The sequence below is a fragment of the Mustela lutreola genome, chromosome 7 (genome assembly GCF_030435805.1).
Source record: "Mustela lutreola isolate mMusLut2 chromosome 7, mMusLut2.pri, whole genome shotgun sequence".
NCBI classification, from domain to species: domain Eukaryota; kingdom Metazoa; phylum Chordata; class Mammalia; order Carnivora; family Mustelidae; genus Mustela; species Mustela lutreola.
Window position 1 is genome coordinate 150,469,922 of NC_081296.1, and position 13,660 is coordinate 150,483,581.

The 13,660-nt window shown below is 48.2% G+C and overlaps 1 protein-coding gene across 8 annotated transcripts in view; it reads left to right on the forward strand.

Moving 5' to 3' along the window:
- TRAF3 (TNF receptor associated factor 3) overlaps positions 1-13,660 on the forward strand; it is a 119,024-nt gene that overhangs the window by 15,573 nt on the left and 89,791 nt on the right. The window contains exon 2 of one of the 8 annotated variants that reach the window (XM_059183194.1): positions 4,013-4,146. The exons of the other annotated variants lie outside the window; for them this stretch is intronic. The gene's annotated coding sequence lies outside the window, so the exon portion shown is untranslated. The remainder of the gene's footprint in view (positions 1-4,012; positions 4,147-13,660) is intronic. 8 annotated transcript variants of the gene reach the window in all.

Consider the following 13,660-nt stretch of genomic DNA (forward strand, 5'->3'; position numbering starts at 1 on the left):
ACGGAAATCACATTTTCTGTAAACCCTGCTTTCTCAGCCTTTCTCAGCTGATGGTTGCAACACTATTTGAGCGAGCGAATGTGATGAGGTCATAGAGGAGCAAGAGTGGATTTAAATAACGAAACAAGAAATCTGCATCTGTCTGGGGAGTGATGGGTGTGGAGAGGCTAGGCGCCGTCCCTGTGTTCTCTGCACCTGCTAGGAGAGCCGGAGAATGGGGGGGTGGGCGGACACGGACGTGACACACAGCGGATACAGTGCTGCTGTGCCGCCAGCATCCCTGGCCAGGAGGCTGGCCGCCATATGAGCTGCCCGGTCCTCTGTTTCCCAAGCAGACCATGCCTTTGTTCCCAAATACCCACCATTCCTGGGCATCTAACCTCCTCGTCAAAGTAAGCATGAATGAAGAGAATCAGCCTCTTTAGTTTGGTGATACACCAGAGTGCCTGACTCGTGCGTGCAATTTCAGGGAGTCGTGGGAGTTGCTGAATCCTCTCCTGTTATGTATGCCCAAGGTCAAGAGCCTGTGGTCTAGACGGTCTGAGGATTTTTACAGCAGTGAAGTTTCATGCACACACATGCCCATTTCTCGTTCTGCCCTTTTACTGATTCCGTAAGCCTGCTGACCTTTGGCATATCATCAAGGAGAAAATAATTGCTCTTTACAGGTCTTTGGGGTACTGCTTTTGATACTACTTGCCTTTTTCACTCACCATCACCTTCAAGATTCTCTACACCATAATGTGGTGGCTGTGGCCTAGAGGTGACCCGCAGAGGGGCTGAGGAAGGGTAATGAAACTGCAGGACTGGGAAGGGCGGTAACCCAGGCAGGGAGGATGGGGCAGGAGGGCGGCGGCATTTCCCATGGCCGATCATATGCCCTGGCTCCTCTGCTCCTCTGCTCTGGTTCATATGAACAAGGTGTTTCCTTATGTTAAGATGCTTACTTTTCATTTTGTTGTAGGGTTCTTGGGAACTGCATTGGATTTTAGTCACTTTTGCTTGGAGTAGAATATATAAGGTATAGTTTAACCTGAAATAGCTGTCTGCGAGGCCTGCCCACTGAGGTTCCAATTCTGCATGTGATAAAAGGCTCTTAAAGCATTAATAGCCTTTTTTTTTTTTTTAAGGTTTTTATTTATTAGAGAGAGAAAGCACAGAGGGAGAAATAGGCTTCCCACAGAGCAGGGAGCCTGATACAGGGCTCCATCCCAGGACCCGGAGATCAGGACCTGAGCTGGAGGCAGATGCTTCACGGGCTGAGCACCCAGGGACCCAGAGCTTTGACATTCTATTCTTCTAAGTCTAACACTACGCATGTAAAAGTTTCTAGAATACATAGAACAGTGGAAAGTGTGGAAGAGTGTTTGTTGGTGCCGGAGAGGTTGAGTGAAGGAGCTGGGAGTCTTGCCGCGGTGGAGGGACGAGATCTGAGTGGGAGTCAGGATCGCACAGGCTAGGCCCCACCATCTTCGTGCTCCTGGCAAGCTGTTTAACCTTTGAAACATCTGTATGCTTTCACGGTAGATGGGGACAGTGGTGCCGTGGTCGTTGTGAAAATAAAATAACAAGCTTTTAAAAATTCACCAGAAAAGAAAAAGGTATTTAAACTTGAAGGAACTTGCATTTTTTTAGCCTGGAAAAGAGAAGATAAAGACTGTGTCCATCAAACATTCAGTGTTGTAGCATGTATTTGTCTACTGTGTGCCTGGCTAGGTTGGGGTGGTCAGTGTACTTCAGCATGCTTCTGTTAAGTATATAAGAAAAAACAATTTTTTTTTTTTTTTTAAGATTTTATTTGTTTATTTGACAGACAGAGATCACAAGTAGACAGGCAGGCAGAGAGAGAGAGAGAGGGAAGCAGGCTCCCTGCTGAGCAGAGAGCCCGATGTGGGACTCGATCCCAGGATCCTGGGATCATGACCTGAGCCGAAGGCAGCGGCTTAACCCACTGAGCCACCCAGGTGCCCCGGAAAAACAATATTTAAATGAACACTGATCAAATTCGGTTTAATGGCATAAACTTTTAGAGACTTCACAGGTGCTGGTCATGTTATGCATATATGCATGTGGAATACTAAGTGAGACACTGTGTGTTCTCAAGAAATTAAGGCTGCCCACTTCAATCTAGAACATTATGCTTTATGAAAGAGGCTTGTGTTGACCAGCACAGGCTGTCCTCTAACAAAATACCAGAGGCCGGGGGCTTGCACAACAGGAGTTTATTCCTCACTGTTCCGGAAGCTCAAGGCCTAAGAGTGAGGTGCCGGCCCAGTCCGTTACTGGTTGACGGCTCTGCTCCTGGCTGGCAGATGGCCCCCTTCTGACTGTGTCCTCACGTCGTGGGGAGAGACAGGAAGCAAGCTCTATCTCTTCTCATTAGAGCCCTTAATTCCCTGTCAGATGCCATCACAGCAGGAGTTAGAGTGCCACTATGTAAATTCTGAGGGGCCGCACACAGTATGTACATAGTAGTCTGCCTGCATTCCCCCCAAATTCATGTCCTTCTCACATGCAAAATACATTCATTCTATACCAGCAGCCCCCAAAACCTTAATATAACCTCTGAAATCCAAAGTCTCATCTAAATGTCATCTAAATCAGTTGTGCGTGAGCCTCGAGGTATGACTGGTCTTGAGGCAGAATTCCTCTCCAGCTGTGAACCTATGAAACCGGGTGAGTTAGGAGCTTCTACAGTGTAATGGGGCAGGCCCAGAATAGCCGTTCCCTTGCTGAACGGGAGCAATAGGAGAGACAAGAGGGTGGCAGGTCCCAAGCATGTCCACACTTAGCCAGGCCAGTTCTGTTAGATCTTAAGGCTTGAGAAGAACTTCTTCGGTTTGATTCTCTGCTTCCTTGACCCTTTGGGGTCTCACCAATTCTGGGTTGGGGGTTGTAGCCTTAAGGCTCTAGGAGGCTACTGGCTGGCCTGTTGAAATCTACGCGATGACCACCCACCTTGGAAACTGAGGAGGCAGCTCTGAGGATCTCTGCCTGGTCTGCAGAGCAGCAGAACAAAAAGCGGGGGGGGGGGGGTGAGGGGGCATGTAGGTTACCGATGAGTAAGTTAGCAAGCTAGATACAGGTCCGAATGGGACTCTTGGGTTTCCATGAGGACTGTTACCAAATGAGCCTCTGCAGAGAACTGACAGTAGGGATTTGCTGGGCTGGAGCACATATGTGTCATTCCAGAAGTGACCCGAGACTGGGTGTGGAAGAGGTTGGCTAATTCAGAATTTTGGAAGCAAAATTTGAGTTCAGGTGGCATTAGGGGCAGATTTGCATTGTGGAGGGCCTGTTCCCAGTCTTCTTTGCATGGGTGTGTTCAATAGAAGTGCAGGCCCCTGTGGGGGGAGCAGGCTGCTGACCACTAATGACCCTTTCAGTCTTAGGACTCAGTGAGCGTAATTTAAAATCCACAACTTGATTTGTGTGTGCAGATCCCACTCTCTTCATGGGTTGATACCACAGTGTACCTCCGCATAAGAGCGAGAAGTTCCTTTGTATAGTCTTCTGCTAAATACTTGTCTCTGTGAGCTGGCAGGCAGCAGTCCCTCCGAGTTTCTCACTTTTGTGGTTGTCCTGTAAGACACTGCCTTTAGTGTGCTTTGTCTAAGATTTCAGTGGTTTCAAGGGAGGAGAAAAATGCTTATGACCGCGGAGCCTGGGATAGCTGGGGTATTCCGTCCGTGAGGGATTTAGTAACAGTTCCTGGTCAGGACTGAAAGCCTCCCGGACTCTGGGGAAGTCCTGACCGGGCTCGCAGGCTGCCTTCGCAAGAGTCTTACTTTATCAGTGATTTCTTTTCTCCTAATGGTTTCATGTCAGTGATTCTGAATCCTGGCTGGACATTAGAATTATTAGAAAGAACCACAAAAGCTGGGGGCCCCACTTCGGATGATTTCAATCAGTTAAGACCTCAGAAATCAGATTTAATGGCTATCTTTGAGAAGCCCCGAGGGGATGCAGACACTGAGCCGGGCCTGAGAGCCTGTGGTTCTTTCTCCCATAGGGGGTGAGCCATCAGCAGCACCTTTCCAGGTGCCTTGGAAATGCAGGACACCCTGCTCCACCCCACCAGAACTGCTGGTTCCCAGTCTGCGCCCTGGTGGAGTTTTCAGGATTTCCTGATGGCCATGCTCACAGGTATGAAGTCCTGAACAGGCTTTGGGCCAGAGAAGCAGGGTCCCAATCCTGCCTCTCCTCCTCAGTTTGTGTCAACTTGAGCAAGTTACTAGACCTTCCTGAGCCTCAGTTCCCTGGCCACAGCCTCTGGAATGGAATGACACCGTCATGTATTTGGTGCCAAGCCTGAGCTGAGCTGAAGTGAGGTTACGTATAATCTCCATTCCCCTTACTCTGAATATTCCTGTATCTTACTGCAGACTGTTGGAATTAATGAGTTTTCTGTGGGCACTGTCCCGGATGTCACTGGCGGTGTCATGTAAGTTATAATATACACACATAGGGCTTCCTTTCTAAAACCCAAAAAATACTATACTCTGAAGCACCTCTGGCTTTGGTTTTGGGTAAGAGACTGTGGAGCTGAGGAGATTCAGCTGATAGGTGGTCGCAGGGGGTGAGTGTGAATCGTATTAGCATGTCTGTCCGTATACTGAACTCCGGCAGTTAACAGGCGTCCGACGAACGCAGCTATTAATACTCCTTTAATTCCTCTGTTCGCGTGTCATCTGGTTTCTTTGTTTTCCAGTACCTTTATATTGGCATGCCAGACTTTATTCTTCAGATAATTCAGTATTTTCCATAAATCGTAAGTAAATGGAATCTGCAGGTGGGGGTCCGTCATCCACTCCGCACGTGTCTGGGCTGGACGTCGTGGCAGTGTGTGTACGACATGGTCCCTGCTGACCAAGAGCTTAGAAATTAGTCCTAGAAAGGGAAAATGTGGAAGGCTTTTTTTTTTCTTTATGATTTTATTTATTTATTTGACAGAGACACAGCGAGAGAGGGATCACAAGCAGGGGCAGGGGGAGTGGGAGAGAGAGAAGCAGGCTTCCTGCTGAGCAGGGAGCCCGACTCTGGGCTTGATTCCAGGATCCTGGGATCATGACCTGAGCTGAAGGCAGACGCTTAATGACTGAGCCCCCCAGGCATCCCGGAAGGTTCTTAAAAAATAATATTCAATAACATTTCAGGCCAAGAGGCCTGGCCTCCTGGCAAGCTTCCACAGAGGACGTGGGATTCGTGAGGGCTTAGAGGACCCTTATGCCTCAGAGTGAAAGGCTCTCAGAACGTTAGCGCTTCTCCTTTCAGCCCATCGGCACAGCCTCGGGGCAGTGCGGTTTGGTGGCTCAGGGTGTGGGCCCCACAAGCTAGCTCTGGCCCTCTCACAGCCTTGTGGCTCAGGGCCGTCTCTGACCTCTGTCAGCCTCTCTTCTGACACTTCTAAGTGTGTGATGATCACTGTGTGTATGGAAGAAACGTGCACAGATGGCATTCTTTTTTTTTAATTTTTAAATTTTTTAATAACATATAATGTATTTTTATACCCAGGAGTGCAGGTCTGTGAATCGCCAGGTTTACACACTTCACAGGACTCACCATAGCACATACCCTCCCCAATGTCCATAACCCCACCCCCCGCTTGACCCCCCTCCCCCCAACAACCCCCCAGTTTTTTTATGGTTTGTCTCCCTCCCGATCCCAACTTGTTTCATTTATTCTTTTCCTACCCCCCAAACCCCCCACATTGCATCTCCACTTCCTTGTATCAGGGAGATCATATAATTGTCTTTCTCCGATTGACTTATTTCCCTAAGCTTAATACCCTCTAGTTCCATCCACTTTGTCGCAAATGGCAAGATTTCATTTCTTTTGATGGCTGCATAGTATTCTGTTGTATATACATACCACATCTTCTTTATCTATTCATCTGTTGATGGACATCTAGGTTCTTTCCAGAGTTGGCTATTGTGGACATTGCTGCTATAAACATTCGGGTGCACATGCCCCTTCGGAGCACGACGTTTGTAACACAGATAGCATTCTTGACTTGGAGGAGTGACCCTATGAAGTTGGCTAAACTTTTGGACATTTTTACTTACGTACCTTTATAAACAGCTCCCACTCCCCCTTCCCTTGTACTTACTTTACTCTGTGGAGACCTAGAATCTTGGGTTCTCTGCTATTCTTTGGTGCACAGTAGTGGACAGTCCTCAGCAGTCCCCAGCTTCCCACGGGAGGCCCCCTAGCGACGGAAGAGTGGTCATGTGACTTGTACCCTCTGCAGGGCCGGGGTGTAGCATTCTGAAGCAGCCTGTTTTTTTTTTTTAAAGATTTTATTTATTTATTTGACAGAGAGAAATCACAAGTAGATGGAGAGGCAGGCAGAGAGAGAGAGGGAAGCAGGCTCCCCGCTGAGCAGAGAGCCCGATGCGGGACTCGATCCCAGTACCCTGAGATCATGACCTGAGCTGAAGGCAGCAACTTAACCCACTGAGCCACCCAGGCGCCCCTGAAGCAGCCTGTTCTTAACACATGGTTTCTGTAGCCTGTTTTATCTGAAATTGGCACAGATTTTACATTCTGTCATATAATATATGTTCTAGTGTTGCAAACCTCTGAATGTCCTTGTTTATCAAAAGTGACCTTTGGGCTGAGATAATGTGCCACTTGTTCACTTGCTGTCCTGGCGCCCGTGCATGCTCCGGCACTCTGAGAAGCCTGAGAAGGGATCCGGAGCAGAGTCCGCATGGAGACCCATGTCTTGAACGCCTCCATGGCTTGTCCGCGGAGCTAGTTCCAGTCCGCAGAGTTCATTTGCTCCCCATGTACGTTTGGTGCCTTTTGGTTTAGATCATCTTGGTAATTGGCACTAGTTTTGATCTTACTTTCAAACATTTTGATCTGGAGCCCGTCACTGGTGGTCCCGTCGGGGGGCCCTGGAGGGCTGGGACTTGAGGGATGCTTGCTCCGGATGTGAGTGCTCTGCCCCGGGAGGAAACAGTGACGACCTCCAAAGCTCTGTGGTGCAGGGATGTGGGAATCTGACACTACACATATCTCACGCCAGACTCGCTAGCTTGCTTGCAGACAGCGGTGTGACAGAAGCAGCGACAGGAGAGAATGCTGGGTTCTAGGGTGCTGGAAGCCTGCACCTTTGAACAGGGGTTTGGCCCTGGGGTCTGGCCTTTGAACAGGCCCTCCTCAGGGACATTTTGGGGCCTGCAGCCATGACTGCCAGAGGTTTCTGTCGGCCCCTCCCCCGGCTAGTGTGCAGGGGTGCTGAGGACGCACCAGGGAGCTGCCTGCACGCGACCACCCCCATGATGACACCCAGTCTCACACGTGTTAGAGTAGCTCTGCAAGGCCTTGTTTCCCATGTGTCTTGAGGGGCTCTGGTCAGTACAGCATTTTACTTGGCGGATCTTCATTCTGTGGAGGTGGGGAGGCTTGGTAATGAGTTCCCCCACGCAGTCAGGCATCACAAGTAGGCAGGCCTCGGAGTGGGGGGGGAGGCGGGAAGCAGACTCCCTGCTGAGCAGAGAGCCAGATGTGGGGCTCCATCCCAGGACCCTGAGACCATGACTCAAGCCGAAGGTAGAGGCTTAACCCACTGAGCCACCCAGGCACCCCAAGATTCTCACATTTAAACTTAGACTCTTGCTAAAGGAAATGTTAGCATTTCTTGATATCATGGTTCAAAACCCTGCCAGGATGGTGTGTGTGTGTGTGTGTGTGTGTGTGTGTGTAAGCACCTGTTTTGCTTTCGGTTTCACTAGAGGATGTAATTTGGGCCAGTTGTTTTTAAGTGAGCATTTCAAACTTAGAATTTGATCCCTGTTTCCTTGGCTGTATTAATAATAGGAAAAGACCACTTGGTCATAGATAATTGTTCTCCCCAGGAGCATGTCTAGAAACTTGTTTGTGGGGGTGGAAATGGGGGAGGCTACTGGTATCTGAGGAGAGCAGACCAGGGATGCTGTAACGTCCTGCAGTTTCCCCCATGACAAAGAATTACTGGCCCAACATGGCAGTACTGCTGAGGTTGAAAAACCTGGTGTAGATGGTCAGAAACGTTCTTTCCTTGATTTCCAGGAGATACATGATGATTAAGATTCAATATTTTTGCAAGGTGAGGTGCTTTCTACAAAAATTCAATCTTTAGTCATTACATGAAATCTTAAGGAGTCAAAAAAAATCTTTTAACCTAGTGAGCATCTACTCGAAGAATGTATTACAGTCAGCCGAGGGAACTGGGAGGTCAGAGTGCCCTCAGTGGAAGCCCAGATGTCCATTAGTCTGTTTGGATAAACTCCCCCTGAGATACCGTAATTTACATTGAAACTTTAGTTAGTGGGATGGGAATTTTTGAGAAGGTTACCATTAGAAAAATAAAAGAATTTTCCAGCTGTGGTTCCCAAGTTCCCCAGACTTGTCTTTAACCCATAGCTCTCTTTGAGTTTTAGCCCATGTATTTACTTAAAAGCTGTTGACGAGTCCTCAGTGTGTGCCAGCCACCATGCTAAGTGCCAGGGACACAGCAAGAAACGATGTAGGCAGCTTCTCGTCCTCATGAAGCTCATGGAGCCTGTGTGGTTCGGCAGGGCTTGAGGACAGATCGAGATGTCCAGGTGCTGCTTCCAGAATAGAGCAGGTTTGGTGGGTAGGGGGTGAACTGAGAGTGGGGCACTTGCAGTGGCTGGTCTTGGAGCTTGCTGGTGAGAGCCTTGCAGGAGGGCGTTTTGTCTACGAGCCCCAAGCAGGAGTGATCAGATGCGACTTAGGCTACTTGTTGATTTCACTTAGATGGCGCCTAACCTGTCCCCAGTGAACTCTGAACCCCGATCCTTTCTACCCATACCCAGTCACTTCACTGAGAACACTGGGCAGTGCTCCTTGACCCCTGTCCTTGTTTCCCATTCTGTCTGTGGCACTCAGGCCTGTGTCCTGCTTTTCCCCACCTCCCGGGTTCCCAGCCAGGTCCAGGCCTCTTGCCCGTGTCCGTGGCCCCTGACTGGTCTCTCCACTTGTCCCGGGTTACTTCAGGCCTTTCCCCACATAGCTGCCACTGAGAGCTTTTAGGAACGTAGGTTCCTCCTGTCCTTCACTGAAAACCCTTTAGTGGCTTCCCACGGCGCTCAGAAAATACAGCATCCCTCCTCGCTAGGCCCTGGACAGCCCTTCCTGACCGAGCTCCAGATGATCTAGCCTCTCTGTGGGCTGCTTCCCAAAGAACCTGCCTGCTCAAAGGTTGTGTCCACCCTCCTCTGAACTACCCTGGCCTGCCCTGCCTGGGTGTTCATCCCTCTTCCTCTGTGGTGGGGGCGGGGCGGGGGGCGCTGGAACCTGTCTTCCTGCCCCTGCATGCTGGATTCCCATTGCCCTGTTTCTTGCAGGTGCCCTCAGATGTCCACGCAGTGCCGAGCCCTCTTCTGTTGGCCATCTTTAGTTGAGAGATCACTCACCTGGCCGCGTGTCACGTGGAGGAGGAGGAGGTGATTCACAGGGACCCACCCTCCTTCCCGCAGAGCTGGGGTTTTTGCATAGGGGATTTTTCTGTCAGTTATTTTTTCCTCACCTTTTGGAGTATTAAAAAAGCAGAGGCTGTAGGGTGTGTGTGCGGAGGGGGCAGTGACCACACGTCCCGGGAGTTCTCTGATCCCTGCGGCTGGCTCATACTCCTCCCTGTTTTCAGTACAGAAAGATCGCTAAGTACTGATTCTGTCAGTAAGCTTTTAAAGTAAAGCACGGTGAGCTGCTCGGTCTTCTTACTACAAAACAGGAAATGGACAACGAGTTCCCCAGTCTGGCACAACCACTCCAGCAGGCATGCTGGTGTGCAAGGAAGTCAGGGTGGTACACCTCTGTGCCGGGCTGGGTCTTCAGACAGGCCCTGGGTAAAGTTCAGGTGGACATGGAAGAACACGCACCCCAGGGATTGCCGTGGAATAATAGGGTGCTATTCGGCTCCATCTTTTGGATGAGCAGGATGTAGGAAGTAGACACAAAGAATGTTTGGCCTTGTTCCGTCTTTGCCACAGGCTGACACTGGAGAATTCTTAAGTTTCCACATAGAAAATGAATATGAAAGAAGGCCCATACCAGTCAGGAGGTAGAGGCGCTCCCAGGAGGCTTCTGAGAGAAGGACATGCCTACGAAGTTGTTTAAGATATTTGGTGGCAGAGAAGCTTCTGAATTTGTCTGGCAGGTGGATCCCAGACATAGAGCCATTTTACAAGAAGTAATAAGCTGGAAGTACTGAAAATACATTTTCCTAACAAGGGAAAACACATCCTCATAACAGCTGATTGAAGTTTCTAGAAAAATTTGAGTCCTGGTCTCAATTTTGATTGTTTAGAGCTTGGTGATAAGGTTGTGTGGGTTTTTGGTTTTGCTTTTGTTTTTTTTTTAAGCTTACATTTCTCCTGGAAATTGAATCTAAAACATGTAAGGATTATTTTTAGGTTCTGTAATAAAATTTTTCACATCATAGAATTTTAAAGACTTGTGTGGACGGGAACAGGTCTTTGAATGAAAACCTCAGTTTGGGGGCGCCTGGGTGGCTCAGTGGGTTAAAGCCTCTGCCTTCGGCTCAGGCCATGATCTCAGGGTCCTGGGATTGAGCCCCACATTGGGTTCTCTGCTAGGCAGGGAGCCTGCTTCCCCCTCTCTCACTGCCTGCCTTCCTGCCTACTTGTGATCTCTCTCTGTCAAATAAATAAATAAAATCCTAAAAAAGAAAAAGAAAAACAAAACTCAGTTTGGCTTGAAAAGTTCATCTAATAGAAAATAAACCAAGGAGGTTCACCCATCTAACTCCAGTCTTCACGTGTTCAGGAAGCTCCTCAGAAATCTGCTTTACCAAAAACAAATTCTTAGCAACTTGTGATAGAAAATGCTTAAATAAGCAGTTTTAAATTTAACATACTGTACTTAAATCAATTTAAAAGATTCATGGACAAAGCACTTTATATGTATTACATGTAATACATATATATAATATGTAATACATATAATATGTAATACATATTACTTTATATGTATTATATGTAATACATACATATATATATATATATATATATATATGTATGTATTAGTGTTATATAGTAGGTGACATAGGGCTGAAAGAGATTTTTCTTGCCTGCAGAGAACATGCAGTCTGAGGATGGGCCGGCGTGATGGTGCGAGCCGTCAGGCAAGGCAGAATAGTGCAGAAGGTATCACAGAGGACTGGTATTAGTAGCCACAGTGGAAATAGTGGCAGAAACATCAGAGAACGGGCTATCAGAGAACAGTGTGGGAGTAATGGTCTCTAAAGCAGAGGTTGGCAAACTACAGGTCTAAAAATGTTTTTTATGTTTTTAATGGATTGTAAAAATAAGCAAGAAAGTGGAACAGAGACCATCTGGCCCTTTATAGAAGAAGGTTGGCTGACTCTTGGGTTAAGGGGTCAAGAAGTGCTTTACAAAAACTAAAATTTGAGGGGTACCTAGGTGGCTCAGTGGGTTAAAGCCTCTGCCTTCCGCTCAGGTCATGATCCCATGGTCCTGGGATTGAGCCCCACATCAGGCTCCCTGCTCAGTGGGGAGCCTCTCTGCCTACTTGTGATCTCTGTCTGTCAAATAAATAAAAATAAAATCCTGGGAAAAAATCCTAAAATTTGAGGTGAGATATATATATATATATTTAAGATATCACCTATTTATTTGACACAGCAAGAGATAGATCACAAGTAGGCAGAGCAGCAGGTAGAGGGAGAGGGAGAAGCAGGCTCCCCACACTTAGGTAGCCGAAAGCAGAGGCTTTAACCCACTGAGCTCCCCAGGTGCCCCTTGAGCTGGTATTTTATGGGATAGAAATAACATTTTGATTTTCAGGGCAGCAGGTTGAGGGTGGAGGTATTGCTGTGGGAGGGCCAAAGTGAGAAAGGACCTGGTGGGGGGTGCAAAAGTACTACTGCGGTGGAGGTTGGGGGTGCTTAGAGTTTCCTGAATATGTGATGACAATCACAGCTTCTCTCTCTCTTTTTGAAAGAATTTGAGAGAGGACAAGCAGGAGGAGTGGCAGAGAGGGAGGGAGAGGCAGTCCCCTCTTGAGCAGGGAGCCCGGTGTGCAGGGCTCTATCCCAGGACCCTGGGATCATGACCTGAGCTGAAGGCAGGTGCTTAACAACTGAGCCAGTCAGGCGCCCCATTACAGTCCTCTTAAGTGATAGTTCTCAAGTGAGATGTGAACCATCAAAAACTTCTGAGTAGGAGAATGTCAGTGCCGTAATTAGAGTTGATGGTGAGACATCGAGGTAAGTATTCCATTTTTTCTGGGATACGCTCTCCTGAACTATTCTCTACAAGTGGTTGGGTCACTTAACCGGCCACTGCCTCTATGGTGCTTGTGTACATGGGTCCAGAATTCCCAGTTTAAGGCTGAAGATTGGTTGATGTGCTTCTCATGCTTATTTACATTTTCTGGGCAGCAGAGAACAGTTGTGAGGTCTCCGTGATCCCGTGAATTGAGGACTTGAGGGAATCTCTAAAAAGGTAGAAAAATTCTTGCTGAAGTCAGTAATTGTATTTAAGCTGTGAATTTTTGCAAAGAGAGTTTAAAATTCATATACTTTTTCAAAATCAGCCTACCTAGGTGTGGTTATATTCTTTGAGAGGCGAAATGTGGGAAGGGTGCCCTGAAGCCAGTAGACATTCTGGATTCCCAAGAATCGGCATTGACAGAATGTCTCTGAAGACAGAACCTTTATAGTAACCTGTTTCCGAAAAGGGGGTCTCCCAGGAGAACGCTGAGTAACAGTATCCTAAGCGTACACATCCAGGAGAATGGGTGAAGACAAAGAAAATAAACTCTATTAGCCCCTCACTGTTAACATTGAGTAGTTTTTTAGTCTTTTTTCAGAATATATGTGCTTAGGTCATTTTGTGGGAATCAAGTCCAGTACAATACACACTTTGTCCCTTGTGGTAGGATGAGGTGTGGCCGGTAGTTGAGGAGGACACCGAGAAACCGCGTTCCCGTGGTCCTCCCCAGAGCCTCCTCACTCTCATACTGGTTCTTTTCTGAGCAAACGAGGGCCACTGTACTGACCCGGAGTCTCACCAACAGAAAACAAAAACTACTTTTTGCAGAAGTCAGAACCCTAGTCTCAGAGCGTGAGGGTGCTGAAGGCCTTCATTCAAACCTCTTGATTCAATTATTGGCATCATCCAAAGTTGTTCAGATGGACTAAGATTGTGAAGAGGGCACTGTGCTGGCCAATAGCAGTTGCCTTTATGAACCGAATCCTTCTGGAAGGCCCTGTTTGTAGCAGGGTCATCCCTGAAGATTCCTGACCAGTCCCGGGAGGTCAGAGTCTACCCCCCGCCCCAAACCCCTGCCTGGGCCTGTCCGTCCACAGTCTCCGTCCCCACCTTCCCTGCCATGGTCTCTGGACACAAGCACCACTCTCAGTGGGTCCCCAGTGACTTCCCTTTCCCTGGAATAGCAGATTGGCCCCCTTGGTATTAGCAAAAAACATGTGGGTCCCTGGGGACTTCACTTCAGAGGACAGTCACCCGCATGACCCGCCCTTGCTTACATTTACCCTCTGGTGATAAGCTCCCGAGAGAGCCGTACTGTCCCGTGCCAGAATTCTAGTGTCCTGGAAGGAGGGGAGAGAGAGTGTGTGTGTGTGTCTTTCGTTTGTTTTAAG